Below are 12,826 nucleotides of genomic sequence, written 5' to 3'. Positions count from 1 at the left end.
CTGGATTCCTGATCTCTGTTTTGCATGTTTATTAAAAAAAAAACAAAAAAAAACAAAGACAGGTGCTCACAATTTTAAAGGTAGATCAGCACACAATAACAAAATGCTGCATCAACTAGTACTCGGCGAGCGTGATGACGTCACAAGTTATGCCCCTCCCAACTAGTTTTGCATCAGTACAGAGTTACACTATATGTAGTCTGTCACAGACCTAGCCAGAACAGAGGCTGTTGGAGAGGACTGTATGCAAGCCTGTTGCCCACCGATTATGGGCCCTAGCATTTGGGGCAATGGTGCTCTCTGTGAGCTGTATGCCTGGGGACCCTGGGGTTGGTGTTACTTTGGATTCAGCTCCATGTCCCCCCAAAACACACAGACTCTGGAACCCGTTATATGCCATATTAGAATGATAAGACTGAATTATAGTGTTGGGACTAGGGATGAGCCGAACACCCCCCGGTTCGGTTCGCACCAGAACCCGCGAACGGACCGAAAGTTCGCACGAACGTTAGAACCCCATTGACGTCTATGGGACTCGAACGTTCGAAATCAAAAGTGCTCATTTTAAAGGCTAATTTGCATGGTATTGTCCTAAAAAGGGTTTGGGGACCCGGGTCCTACCCCAGGGGACATGTATCAATGCAAAAAAAACTTTTAAAAACGGCCGTTTTTTCGGGAGCAGTGATTTTAATGATGCTTAAAGTAAAAAAAAAAAAAGTGAAATATTCCTTTAAATATCGTACCTGGGGGGTGTCTATAGTATGCCTGTAAAGTGACGCGTGTTTCCCATGTTTAGAACAGTCCCTGCACCAAATGTCATTTTTAAAGGAAAAAATCTCATTTAAAACTGCTTGCGGGTTTAATGTCATGTCGGGTCATGGCAATATGGATGAAAATCAGTGAGACAAACGGCATGGGTACCCCCCAGTCCATTACCAGTCCCTTTGGGTCTTGTATGGATATTAAGGGGAACCCCGCACCCAAATTAAAATAAGGAAAGGTGTGGGGCCACCAGGCCCTATATACTCTGAACAGCAGTATACAGGCGGTGCAAACAAGACAGGGACTGTAGGTTTGTTGTTAAGTAGAATCTGTTTGTAATTTTGAACATTTTTAACGTGTTTAGCTCCAGCCAAAAAATCTTTTCTAAGCTTTTTGGAAAACATAGGGAAGGGTTATCACCCCTGTGACATTTGTTTTGCTGTCTTTCCTCCTCTTCAGAAGATTTCACCTCACTTTTTTGTCCCAATGAAAAATGTTTTTTGAAAATTTGGGTTTTTTTGTGGAACAAGGATTGGAAAGCATCAGTGGAAAGGAGAACTTGTTTTCCCATATTAACTCTTACAGGAGAGAATTTCCCTTCCTAGGGGTAGATTTCATCTCACTTCCTGTTGTCTCCTTCCGTTTGCAAGTAGGAGTCGTTTGTAAGTTAGATGTTTGAAAGTAGGGTCCTGCCCTATATACTCAGCAGAAATTTGGGCCTTAGGTGTTGCTGTGGCCACAACACTGTAAGCCCTCACAGGGCCCTGCTGTGAAATATTAGATCAAGAATTGTAATTACATGCCCCTGTTGAACAGGAGCTGAAAAATTAGGCCTTAGGCACTGGTGCTGGTGCCACAACACTGCAACCCCTCACAGACACTCTAGTTGGAACGCAGGAACGAGCCCTGCTGCAAATTATTGCTTCAAAAATTGTAATTACACGCCCCTGTTAGACAGGGGCAGAAAAATTGGGCCTTAGGCACTGGTGCTGGTGCCACAACACTGCAACCCCTCACAGACACTCTAGTTGGAACGCAGGAACGAGCCCTGCTGCAAAGTATTGCATCAAAAATTGTAATTACACGCCCCTGTTAGACAGGGGCAGAAAAATTGGGCCTTAGGCACTGGTGCTGGTGCCACAACACTGCAACCCCTCACAGACACTCTAGTTGGAACGCAGGAACGAGCCCTGCTGCAAAGTATTGCATCAAAAATTGTAATTACACGCCCCTGTTAGACAGGGGCAGAAAAATTGGGCCCTAGGCACTGGTGCTGGTGCCACAACACTGCAACCCCTCACAGACACTCTAGTTGGAATGCAGGAACGAGCCCTGCTGCAAAGTATTACATCAAAAATTGTAATTACACGCCCCTGTTAAACAGGGGCTGAAAAATTGTGCCTTAGGCACTGGTGGTGGCGCCCAGAACCAAAAATGTTCTTACAAGCTATCAGCGTGATGATTGAGGAGGAAGAGGATAATTACTCAGGGATAGTCACTCAGCATCAGCATAGGCAGTCTTTGAAGGGATCTGAGATTTCAAAAAAAATTATTCGGTTACATCAGCATCAGGTGCTTGGTAGCTGGTGGTGATCCAAGACTCATTCATTTTTATGAAGGTCAGCCGATCGACCGAGTCGGTGGACAGACGCACCCTGTGATCGGTTACCACGCCTCCAGCAGCACTGAATGTGCGTTCCGAAAGAACGCTGGATGCAGGACAGGCCAGTAGCTCAATTGCATACTGTGCAAGCTCTGGCCAGTGATCCATCCTCAAGACCCAGTAACCCAGAGGATTTTCGGTGGGAAAGGTGTCCAAGTCTGATCTTGCCCCTAGGTATTCCTGCACCATGTAAAACAGACGCTGGCGATGGTTGCTGGAACCGATCATACCTTGGGGCTGCGGACCAAAAAATTGTCTGAACGCATCGGTCAGATGGCCACCTTCTCCACCGCTCCTTCTTTGACTGACCGAAGCCTCAGCAACACGTTGTCCAGAAACAGGAGTTTGTAACCTCCCAGTCTCTGGGAACGCGTTGCACAGACCTTTCTGCAAGGCCTCCCGAAGATGTTTCATCCTCTGCTCCCTCTGCGATGGCAAGATAAGGTCCGCAACCTTACCCTTGTAACGTGGATCAAGGAGGGTTGCCAGCCAGTATTGGTCCTTCTCCTTGATACCACGAATACGAGGATCCTTACGCAGGCTTTGCAGGATCAGGGAGGCCATGCAGCGTAGGTTTGCTGAGGCATTCGGTCCGGAGTCCTCTGGGTCACTAAGAACGACATGGTCCGCAGCCACCTCCTCCCAGCCACGTACAAGTCCATGTGTTTCTTGGGACTGATCCCTTAAAGACTGCTGCTGATGCTGAGTGCCAGGCTCCACCTCCATACTGACACAATCTTCCTCCTCCTCCTCTTCCTCCTCGTCCTCTTCCTGTGTGATCGGCGGGCACGCAGGAACACTGTCTGGATAAAGGGGGCCTTGAGAGCTAAGGAAGTCCTCCTCTTCCTGCCTCTGTTCTGCCTCAAGTGCCCTGTCCATTATTCCACGCAGCGTGTGCTCCAACAGGTGGACAAGGGGGACAGTGTCACTGATGCATGCACTGTCACTGCTCACCATCCTCGTGGCCTCCTCGAATGGTGACAGGACAGTGCATGCATCCCTGATCATGGCCCACTGGCGTGGGGAAAAAAAACCAAGCTCCCCTGACCCTGTCCTGGTGCCATAGTCGCACAGGTACTCATTGATGGCCCTCTGCTGCGTGTGCAGCCGCTGCAGCATGGCCAACGTTGAGTTCCACCTGGTGGGCATGTCACAGATTAGGCGGTTCTTGGGCAGGTTAAACTCCTTTTGGAGGTCCGTCAGCCGAGCACTGGCATTATATGACCGGCGGAAATGCACACAGACTTTCCTGGCCTGCCTCAGGACATCCTGTAAGCCCGGGTACCTGCCCAAGAACCGCTGCACCACCAAGTTAAGGACGTGAGCCAAACAGGGCACATGGGTCATTTGTCCCTGTCGGAGGGCAGAGAGGAGGTTGGTGCCATTGTCGCAAACCACCATTCCTGCCTTAAGTTGGCGTGGCGTCAACCACCTCTGAACCTGCCCCTGCAGAGCTGACAGAACCTCTGCCCCAGTGTGGCTCCTGTCCCCCAAGCACACCAGCTCAAGCACCGCATGGCATCTTTTGGCCTGCGTACTTGCGTAGCCCCTTGAACGCCTACGGAGCACCGCTGGTTCCGAGGAAGAGGCCATGGAGGAAGAAGAAGAGGAGGGGGTGGAGGAGAGAGGTGTGTCACAATCAGCATTTTGGAGGCGTGGTGGCAGAACAACCTCCAACACTACTGCACCTTGTCCTGCATCCTTCCCAGCTGCCAGCAGAGTCACCCAATGCGCCGTGAAACTTAGGTAACGTCCCTGTCCATGCCTGCTGGACCATGAGTCAGCGGTAATATGCACCTTACCGCTGACCGCCCTGTCCAGCGAGGCATGGACATTGCCTTCCACATGCCGGTAGAGAGCCGGAATCGCCTTCCGTGAGAAAAAGTGGCGTTTGGGTACCTGCCACTGAGGAACCGCACATTCCACAAACTCACGGAAGGGGGCAGAGTCTACCAACTGAAAAGGCAGCAGTTGAAGTGCTAGCAATTTTGCCAAGCTAGCATTCAACCGCTGGGCATGTGGATGGCTGGGAGCAAACTTCTTTCGGCGGTGCAGCAGCTGGGGCAGGGAAATTTGCCTGGTACAATCTGACGTCGGTGTACCAAAAGCAGATTGCCCACAAGTACTTGGCTGTGACACACCTAATTCTACACCTTCATTCCTCTCACTGCAGGTCTCAGAGAGGACTGAAGGTCTAGTGGGGTTGGAAATCTCAGCTGATGAGGAGCAAGGAGAGATCCTCTTTGTTCTTTGGTGTGGGTCTTTTAGATACGCTTGCCAACGAACTGCATGGCAGGTCAACATATGTCTGGTCAAGCATGTGGTACCCAAGCGGGAGATATTTTGGCCACGCGAGATACGCTTGAGACATATGTTGCAAATAGCAGCGGTGCGATCTGATGCACTCGTCTCAAAAAAGGCCCACACCAAAGAACTTTTTGAATAACGCGCAGAGACTGCAGCGCCCTGCACATGTGGAGCTTTGGGGTGTGATGCAGTCAATGTGCTGCCCTTAGGCTGGCCCCTGGAGGGCATCCTGCCTCGTTGGTGATGTGCTGCCGCCTCCTCCTCCTCCTCCTCCTCCTCCTCCTCCTCCTCTCTCCTATCAGGCACCCACGTTGAGTCAGTGACCTCATCATCCCCTCCCTCCTCATCACTGGAGCAAACCTGGCAGTATGCTGCAGCAGGGGGAGCATGACTGCCAGATTGCTGTCCTTCTTGGGCACCCCCTCTGTCCGCGCTCATGTTACTGCCTTCATCGAGCTCAGTATCGTCATCAGAGCCTTCCAAACGCTGGGCATCCTCCTGGAGCATGTACCCAACACTGTGGTCAAACAGTTCGAGGGAATCCTCATGAGGACATGGTGGAGCTAGGGAAGGAGTCACTGATGACATTGAGCTGAGGGAAGAGGCCGCTGCTTTGCCAGACAAAGCACCCTGGGCATGGGTGAGAGAGGATGAGGAGGATGAGGACGGCTTGGTCATCCACTCGACCAAGTCTTCCGCATGTTGCGGCTCAACATGGCCAGCTGCCGAAAAAAAGGCCAAGCGTGTCCCATGGCCACGTGCTGATGAGGATGCACCGTCTCCACGACCAGCACTAGACACAGAGCCTGCTTGCCCTCTCTTATTGGCTTGTGACTGTCTGCCTCTCCTTCTTGGCCTTCCAGACATACTAATGGCCTGTAGCTGCACTAAGCTGGGATAGAACACCTGTAATTTTCTTCAAGTAGCTTTATATACTGTAACCAGACAAGCCTGCCTGTCAGTAGGAAGATAACAGGAACGGATCTAGCTGAACACTGTGAGCAGGACGCACTGTACTAAATGTAAATAGTCTAGCTGCCTGACCGTGGTACTAATAGGATCAAATAGAACACCTGTAATTTTCTTCAGGTAGCTTTATATACTGTAACCAGACAAGCCTGCCTGTCAGTAGGAAGATAACAGGAACGGATCTAGCTGTACACTGTGAGCAGGACGCACTGTACTAAATGTAAATAGTCTAGCTGCCTGACCGTGGTACTAATAGGATCAAATAGAACACCTGTAATTTTCTTCAGGTAGCTTTATATACTGTAACCAGACAAGCCTGCCTGTCAGTAGGAAGATAACAGGAACGGATCTAGCTGAACACTGTGAGCAGGACGCACTGTACTAAATGTAAATAGTCTAGCTGCCTGACCGTGGTACTAATAGGATCAAATAGAACACCTGTAATTTTCTTCAGGTAGCTTTATATACTGTAACCAGACAAGCCTGCCGGTCAGTAGGAATTTAACAGGAACGGATCTAGCTGAACACTGTGAGCAGGACGCACTGCACTAAATGTAAATAGCAGGAACGGATCTAGCTGAACACTGTGAGCAGGACGCACTGCACTAAATGTAAATAGTCTAGAAGATAACAGGAACGGATCTAGCTGAACACTGTGAGCAGGACGCACTGCATTAAATGTAAATAGTCTAGATAGAAGATAACAGGAACGGATCTAGCTAAACTGAATACAGTGTATATATATATATGCAACACCTGGGATGCATATATATACACAATACACTGTAAGTGCAGCTAACTGACTGACTGTTCTGCCTAATCTATCTAACTCAAATCAAATGACACTGTCTCTCTCTCTCTCTATCTCTCAGCACACCGGAACACACACTACACAGGGCCGCCGTGCAGGCGGCCTTATATAGTGTGGGGTGTGTACTAAATGCCCTGAGCCGTAATTGGCCAAAGCCACCCTGGCTTTGGCCAATTACAGCTCTCTCTACTGACAGCGCTGTGATTGGCCAAGCATGCGGGTCATAGTGCATGCTTGGCCAATCATCAGCCAGCAATGCACTGCGATGCCGCAGTGAATTATGGGCCGTGACGCGCCACACGAATTTAGCGCGAACGGCCCATAACGTTCGCAATTCGGCGAACGATCGAACAGCCGATGTTCGAGTCGAACATGGGTTCGACTCGAACACGAAGCTCATCCCTAGTTGGGACACATCCTGTGAGGAGATGCTAATGTCATCATCTCCACTCACCTGTCTGATGTCAGCTATAATGGGTTTAATGTAAATAAGTTTAGTCTAGGTTCTAAAGGTATTCAACTCATTGTTGTTTGTTCTAATTAACCCTGTGTTGATGTTTATGGTAATGTGTGTTAATTGAATGAGCTGATCACATTGTCCTCTATACAATGTAGGAGACAGGACGACTCCTATTGGAGCTCATGTTAATTAGGTTAATTAGGTTATGTTTGTATTGTTAATTGTAATTAGCTCCAGCTATTGTGTTTATATTCCTGTGTGAAGCTCGGTGACCACAAGTCTGGGCGAAAGGTCATGTCTCAGCCACCTAGGCTGTATAAAGGATGAGATAATTAGCTCATGTTAATTAGGTTAGCTTTGAGTCAGCCTGGTGTATAAATGTGTGTGATATCTCAAATAAAAAACAGTTCTGATGTACTCCAAGACTGGTGTTGTCTAGTTCTTGGGGTTCCTATGGCCAGATCCATTGGACTCGTGTTCCAGAACTTAGGAAGCGGTATATGACGGAAGCACTCAAGCGGAGTGTGGGGCGTTCCGTGACATAGTCTTTGTTCCTTTGCATAACATCCTGCATGGGGTCATACAGGCGAGGTGATTAGAACTGGATGCACCTTGGAAGCCCAGGAATGTTTTATATGCTGGTGGTTCAATGTTGAAAGCTAAATTATAACATACCTTATTGATCTCTGTGATTGGGGATCAACATAATCTGGTAAGAGGATCATTCATGTGGTGAAAGGCACAAGGCCACGTGTGTCTGGAGTCTGCTGGTGGAAGGCTGGAATTCTATATTTACTCCTGTCTGAATGGGCTCACTTCTTTATAATCATTTCTTTTCACATTATTTGAGAAATTATTCTTTCTATAGTGATGTTTGTGTTTGTATGCGCACCTATTTTTGGTGTATAACGAGTAAATGGATACCAAACATAGTTACATAGTAACATAGTAGGTGAGGTTGAAAAAAGACACAAGTTCATCAAGTCCAACCTATGTGTGTGGTTATATGTCAGTATTACATTGTATATCCCTGTATGGTGTGGTCGTTCAGGTGCTTATCTAATAGTTTTTGAAACTATCAATGCTCCCCGCTGAGACCACCACCTGTGGAAGGGAATTCCACATCCTTGCCACTCTTATGCCCTGTACACACGGTCAGATTTTCCGACAGAAAATGTGCAATCGGAGCTTGTTGTCGGAAATTCCGACCGTGTGTGGGCTCCATCAGACTTTTTCCATCAGATTTTCACAAAGTTTGAGAGCAGGCTATAAAATTTTTCGGCAACAAAATCCGATCGCGTCAATTTCCGACCGTGTGTGGACAATTCCGACGCACAAAGTGCCACGCATGCTCAGAATAAATTCTGAGACGGAACTGCTCGGTCTGGTAAGATTAGCGTTCAGAATGGATATAGCACTTTCGTCACACTGCAATGTTTTAAATAGTTTAATGCAGCGCACTCTCTTCTGCTTTATTATGCTAGAAGAATGAAATAGTTTTGCTGCTCATATTCACACAGACTTCTCACAAACGTCTTTCTTTATTATTTATAGTGATTTCATCACTATATTTTGATTTGTCACATCTGACTAAAAAATGTAAATTTTATTTATTTTTTGGTTTGTATTTTTTTCAAGCCTGATCTTGTGTTTTTTTTTTTGTTTAACTCCAGAATAGTTTTGGGTGTGTTTTGTGTGTCAAGTTACCACAACACTATTATTATCTTGTATTATTTAATCTCAAGGAGGTTGTTTGGTGTTGGTGTCTCTTGTTAATTTGACATTGTATTTTTGAAATGTACCTGCCACCTCACAAACAAACTGTCCTTTTTGAAGGAAAACATACATAGGCAAGTATAATTGAAACCAAAAATCCTTTATTAAGGGCTCATAACCAAATAAAGAGGGAGGCAACGCTGGAGAAACAGCAGAAATTGGCAAAGCCTTTGGCCCCCAGGGCACACATTAACTATTTCCAGGCAAAATTGGTGGCCCGAGGAGTCCTTATCTAAGGGAGTTCAATCTGGTCCAGAAGTCCAAGAGATCATGAACAGCAGCAGAAGACACATGTCTCCAGGCTGTGGTCATACAAGAGCCTGCATCTTTTGTCAGACCAGACTGAACCCAGGGTCATCACTCTCTGGTCTTCCTTCCACGCTTCCTTCCACGCTGTGTCTGTGGTGGTGGAGTTGTGGCAGGAGGAGGAGGAGGATGGTCCAACTCACACAAGTGGGTATTGGATGGGATTTCGCCCCTCACCCCCTTAGTTAAGGTTTTATAAAGAATGTCCTCACACATGAGGCGTTGGCCCTCCTGCATGTCCTTCAGTTTTGTGGCAGCCATGCAGGCAAATGCCTCTTCGCGAGTATGGAAGGCTCTGAGGGAAGCAGAAGCCTCCTGAATCAGCCTGAGTGCTAAATGCTGCACGTTACTCCCCTTCCTGGGTCTTTTGTTTGGAAGGCGGAGGGGAGGGACCTGCAATTCTGTCAGGCTCCTACTGGGCCCGGCCTTCTCCTGGCTGCCACTTAGCACCGCCTCCTCCTGGCTGCCACTAACCCCCGCCTCCTCCTGGCTGCCACATTCCACAGCCTCCTCCTGTGTGCCACATTCCACAGCCTCCTGCTGGCTGAGGTCTTCCTGTGTATGAAAAAGGGATATTGTTTTAGTTTTTTCTTCATCAATCACACACAATTTTTACCTCCTGACTGTTGCAAATTGAATGTTAAGAAAAATAAAAGATTATCATTCTGAGCCCAGCATTTTTCATTCTTGTCCCAATTAAAAATTATTATTTGCCCACTACTGTCTATTCATATGTAAAACACTTTATTAAATCAGCAATTAGTGATCAATAATAACATCTAGTAAACATCATTTATGTTTTACCAATAAACCTGTATACCTGGCTCCAGCTGGGCTCCTCCACTTCTTCCTGGCTGGAAGTCCCAGGTTGGACATCGGAAGCCTCAGCTGGGGTGGAAGATAGGGTGGAAGGAAGAGTGGAAGGAAGGGTTGAGAGGGATTCCCTGACTTCAGTCTGGTCTGACAGAAATCGCAGTCTCTCATAGTACCACAGCCTGGGGACATAAATGTCTTCTGCTGCAGCTCTTGATCTCTGGGAATCCGTGACCTTCTTGCACTCCCTAAGATAAGTGCTCCTCAGGCCACCAATTTTGGCTTTTAAATAGGGGATGGTTGCTGTGGGGACCACCGGCTTCACCAACTCCAGCAGTTTCTCCAGTGCTCCCTGCCTCTTTTGGTCATTATTGTATTGGGGGTGTTTGATCTGCCACAGACAGGGCAGCTCTCTGTATTTGTCTATGAAAAGAGGGAGGAAGTTGTGATCATTAAAGCCATCCATTTTATTAGCAAGACACAACACAAGACAAACCCTAATGTCAGGCTAAACTCCCCTAATCTTTTCACAATATAGGGCTCAATCTAGAAGCAATATAGGCCCAAGTTTAAATCTTACCTTCGTCATCACGATCGGCACCTCCGATTCTCCTTCCTCCGATCACAGATCGTACGTACTACGCACGCATGTTACGCTTTATATACACTGCGCATGCGTGAAACTCTGCCCGCCCCTGACGTTCTTTCTAGTCTATTCCCCGCCCCTTCTCATTTGGCGCAGTGGGGAAGAGCACATGGTGGAGACAGAGCAGGTGCGTGCTAATTACAGCAACGAGGAGGAGGAGGAGGCCAGAAACGTCCCAATCCCGGAGGAGATGATTTAGGGCCTCAAATATGTCCTTTGGGGAGATGTTGGAGATGGTGGACATATTGAAGAGGACCGACTATGACGGGAAGTATGGACCTTACCCCAACCCAAATGTCAGAAAGGCCAAGATCATGGCGAAAGTTGTCAAGAGTCTGCACAGAAATTTTGGGGTACGACGATCGAAAGATCAACTCAGGAAGCGGTGGTCGGACCTCAAAGTAAGGGAGCACAAGCAGAACAGAAGGATCAGGAGAGTGCTGCAAAAAAGTAGGTAGTTGTCTTGTGTTCCTATTCTTTATTTTTCTAACGTTTGTGCTGCTCCATGTTCTTTTCTTAACTGTTGTACAGTTTAAAATGGCAACTTTCATGCTCATGGGCACATTATTCGTTTGTATGAAACATTGTTCGTCGGGCATAGAAAACACCATGTTTTGGACATATGCATTTGAATACATTTTTGCTAGCCTACTTCTCTTCAAATAATTTTGGTGTCTAGATGGGTTGGTAACTAGGGATGAGCCGAACACCCCCCTGATCGGTTCGCACCAGAACATGCGAACGGAAAAAAAGTTTGTTCGAACACGCGAACACCGTTAAAGTCTATGGGACATGAACATGAAAAATCAAAAGTGCTAATTTTAAAGGCTTATATGCAAGTTATTGTCATAAAAAGTGTTTGGGGACCTGGGTCCTGCCCCAGGGTACATGAATCAATGCAAAAAAAGTTTAAAAAATGGCCGTTTTTTCGGGAGCAGTGATTTTAATAATGCTTAAAGTGAAACAATAAAAGTGTAATATCCCTTTAAATTTCATACCTGGGGGGTGTCTATAGTATGCCTGTAAAGGGGCGCATGTTTCCCGTGTTTAGAACAGTCTGACAGCAAAATTACATGTCAAAGGAAAAAAAGTCATTTAAAACTACTCATGGCTATTAATGCATTGCCGGTCCGACAATACACATAGAAGTTAATTGATAAAAACGGCATGGGAAATCCCCACAGGGGAACCCCGAACTGAAATTTAAAAAAAAATGACGTGGGGGTCCCCCTAAATTCCATACCAGGCCCTTCAGGTCTGGTATGGATATTAAGGGGAACCCCGGCCAAAATAAAAAAAAAAATTAGGTGGGGTCCCCCAAAAATCCATACCAGACCCTTATCCGAGCACGCAACCTGGCAGGCTGCAGGAAAAGAGGGGGGAAAAGAGAGCGCCCCCCCTCCTGAACCGTACCAGGCCACATGCCCTCAACATTGGGTGGGTGCTTTGGGGTAGCCCCCCAAAACACCTTGTCCCCATGTTGATGAAGACAAGGGCCTCATCCCCACAACCCTGGCCGGTGGTTGTGGGGGTCTGCGGGCGGGGGGCTTATCGGAATCTGTAAGCCCCCTTTAACAAGGGGACCCCCAGATCCCGGCCCCCCCGTATGAAATGGTAAGGGGGTACAAAAGTACCCCTACCATTTCACTAAAAAACTGTCAAAAATGTTAAAAATAACAAGAGACAGTTTTTGACAATTCCTTTATTTAAATGCGTCTTCTTTCCTTTTTCTTCTATCTTCCTTCATCTTCTTCTTCTTCTTCTGGTTCTTCTGGTTCTTCTGGTTCTTCCTCCTGTGTTCTCGTCCAGCATCTCCTCCGCAGCATCTTCTTCCCTTCTTCTCCTCGGGCCGCTCCGCATCCATGGCATGGAGGGAGGCTCCCGCTCTTCTCTTCATCTTCTTCTCTTCTTCATCTTCTCTTCTTCATCTTCTTCTCCGGGCCGCTCAGCATCCATGGCATGGAGGGAGGCTCCTGCTGTGTGACGCTTCTCCTCTTCTGACGGTTCTTAAATAACGGGGGGCGAGCCACCCGGTGACCCCACCCCCCTCTGATGCACGGTGACTTGACGGGATTTCCCTGTGACGTCACGGGGAATGCCACAGGGAAGTCCCGTCATGTCCCGTGCGTCAGAGGGGGCGGGGTCACCGGGTGGCCCCTCCCACCCGTTATTTAAGAACCGTCAGAAGAGGAGAAGCGTCACACAGCAGGAGCCTCCCTCCATGCCATGGATGTGGAACGGCCCGGAGAAGAAGATGAAGATGAGAAGAAGATGAAGAAGAGAAGAAGATGAAGAGAATAGCGGGAGCCTCCC

Source organism: Aquarana catesbeiana, linkage group LG05 (genome assembly GCF_042186555.1).
Source record: "Aquarana catesbeiana isolate 2022-GZ linkage group LG05, ASM4218655v1, whole genome shotgun sequence".
In the NCBI taxonomy this organism is placed as follows: Eukaryota; Metazoa; Chordata; class Amphibia; order Anura; family Ranidae; genus Aquarana; species Aquarana catesbeiana.
The sequence above is the reverse complement of the archived record's forward strand: the minus strand, read 5'-3'. Positions refer to the sequence as shown.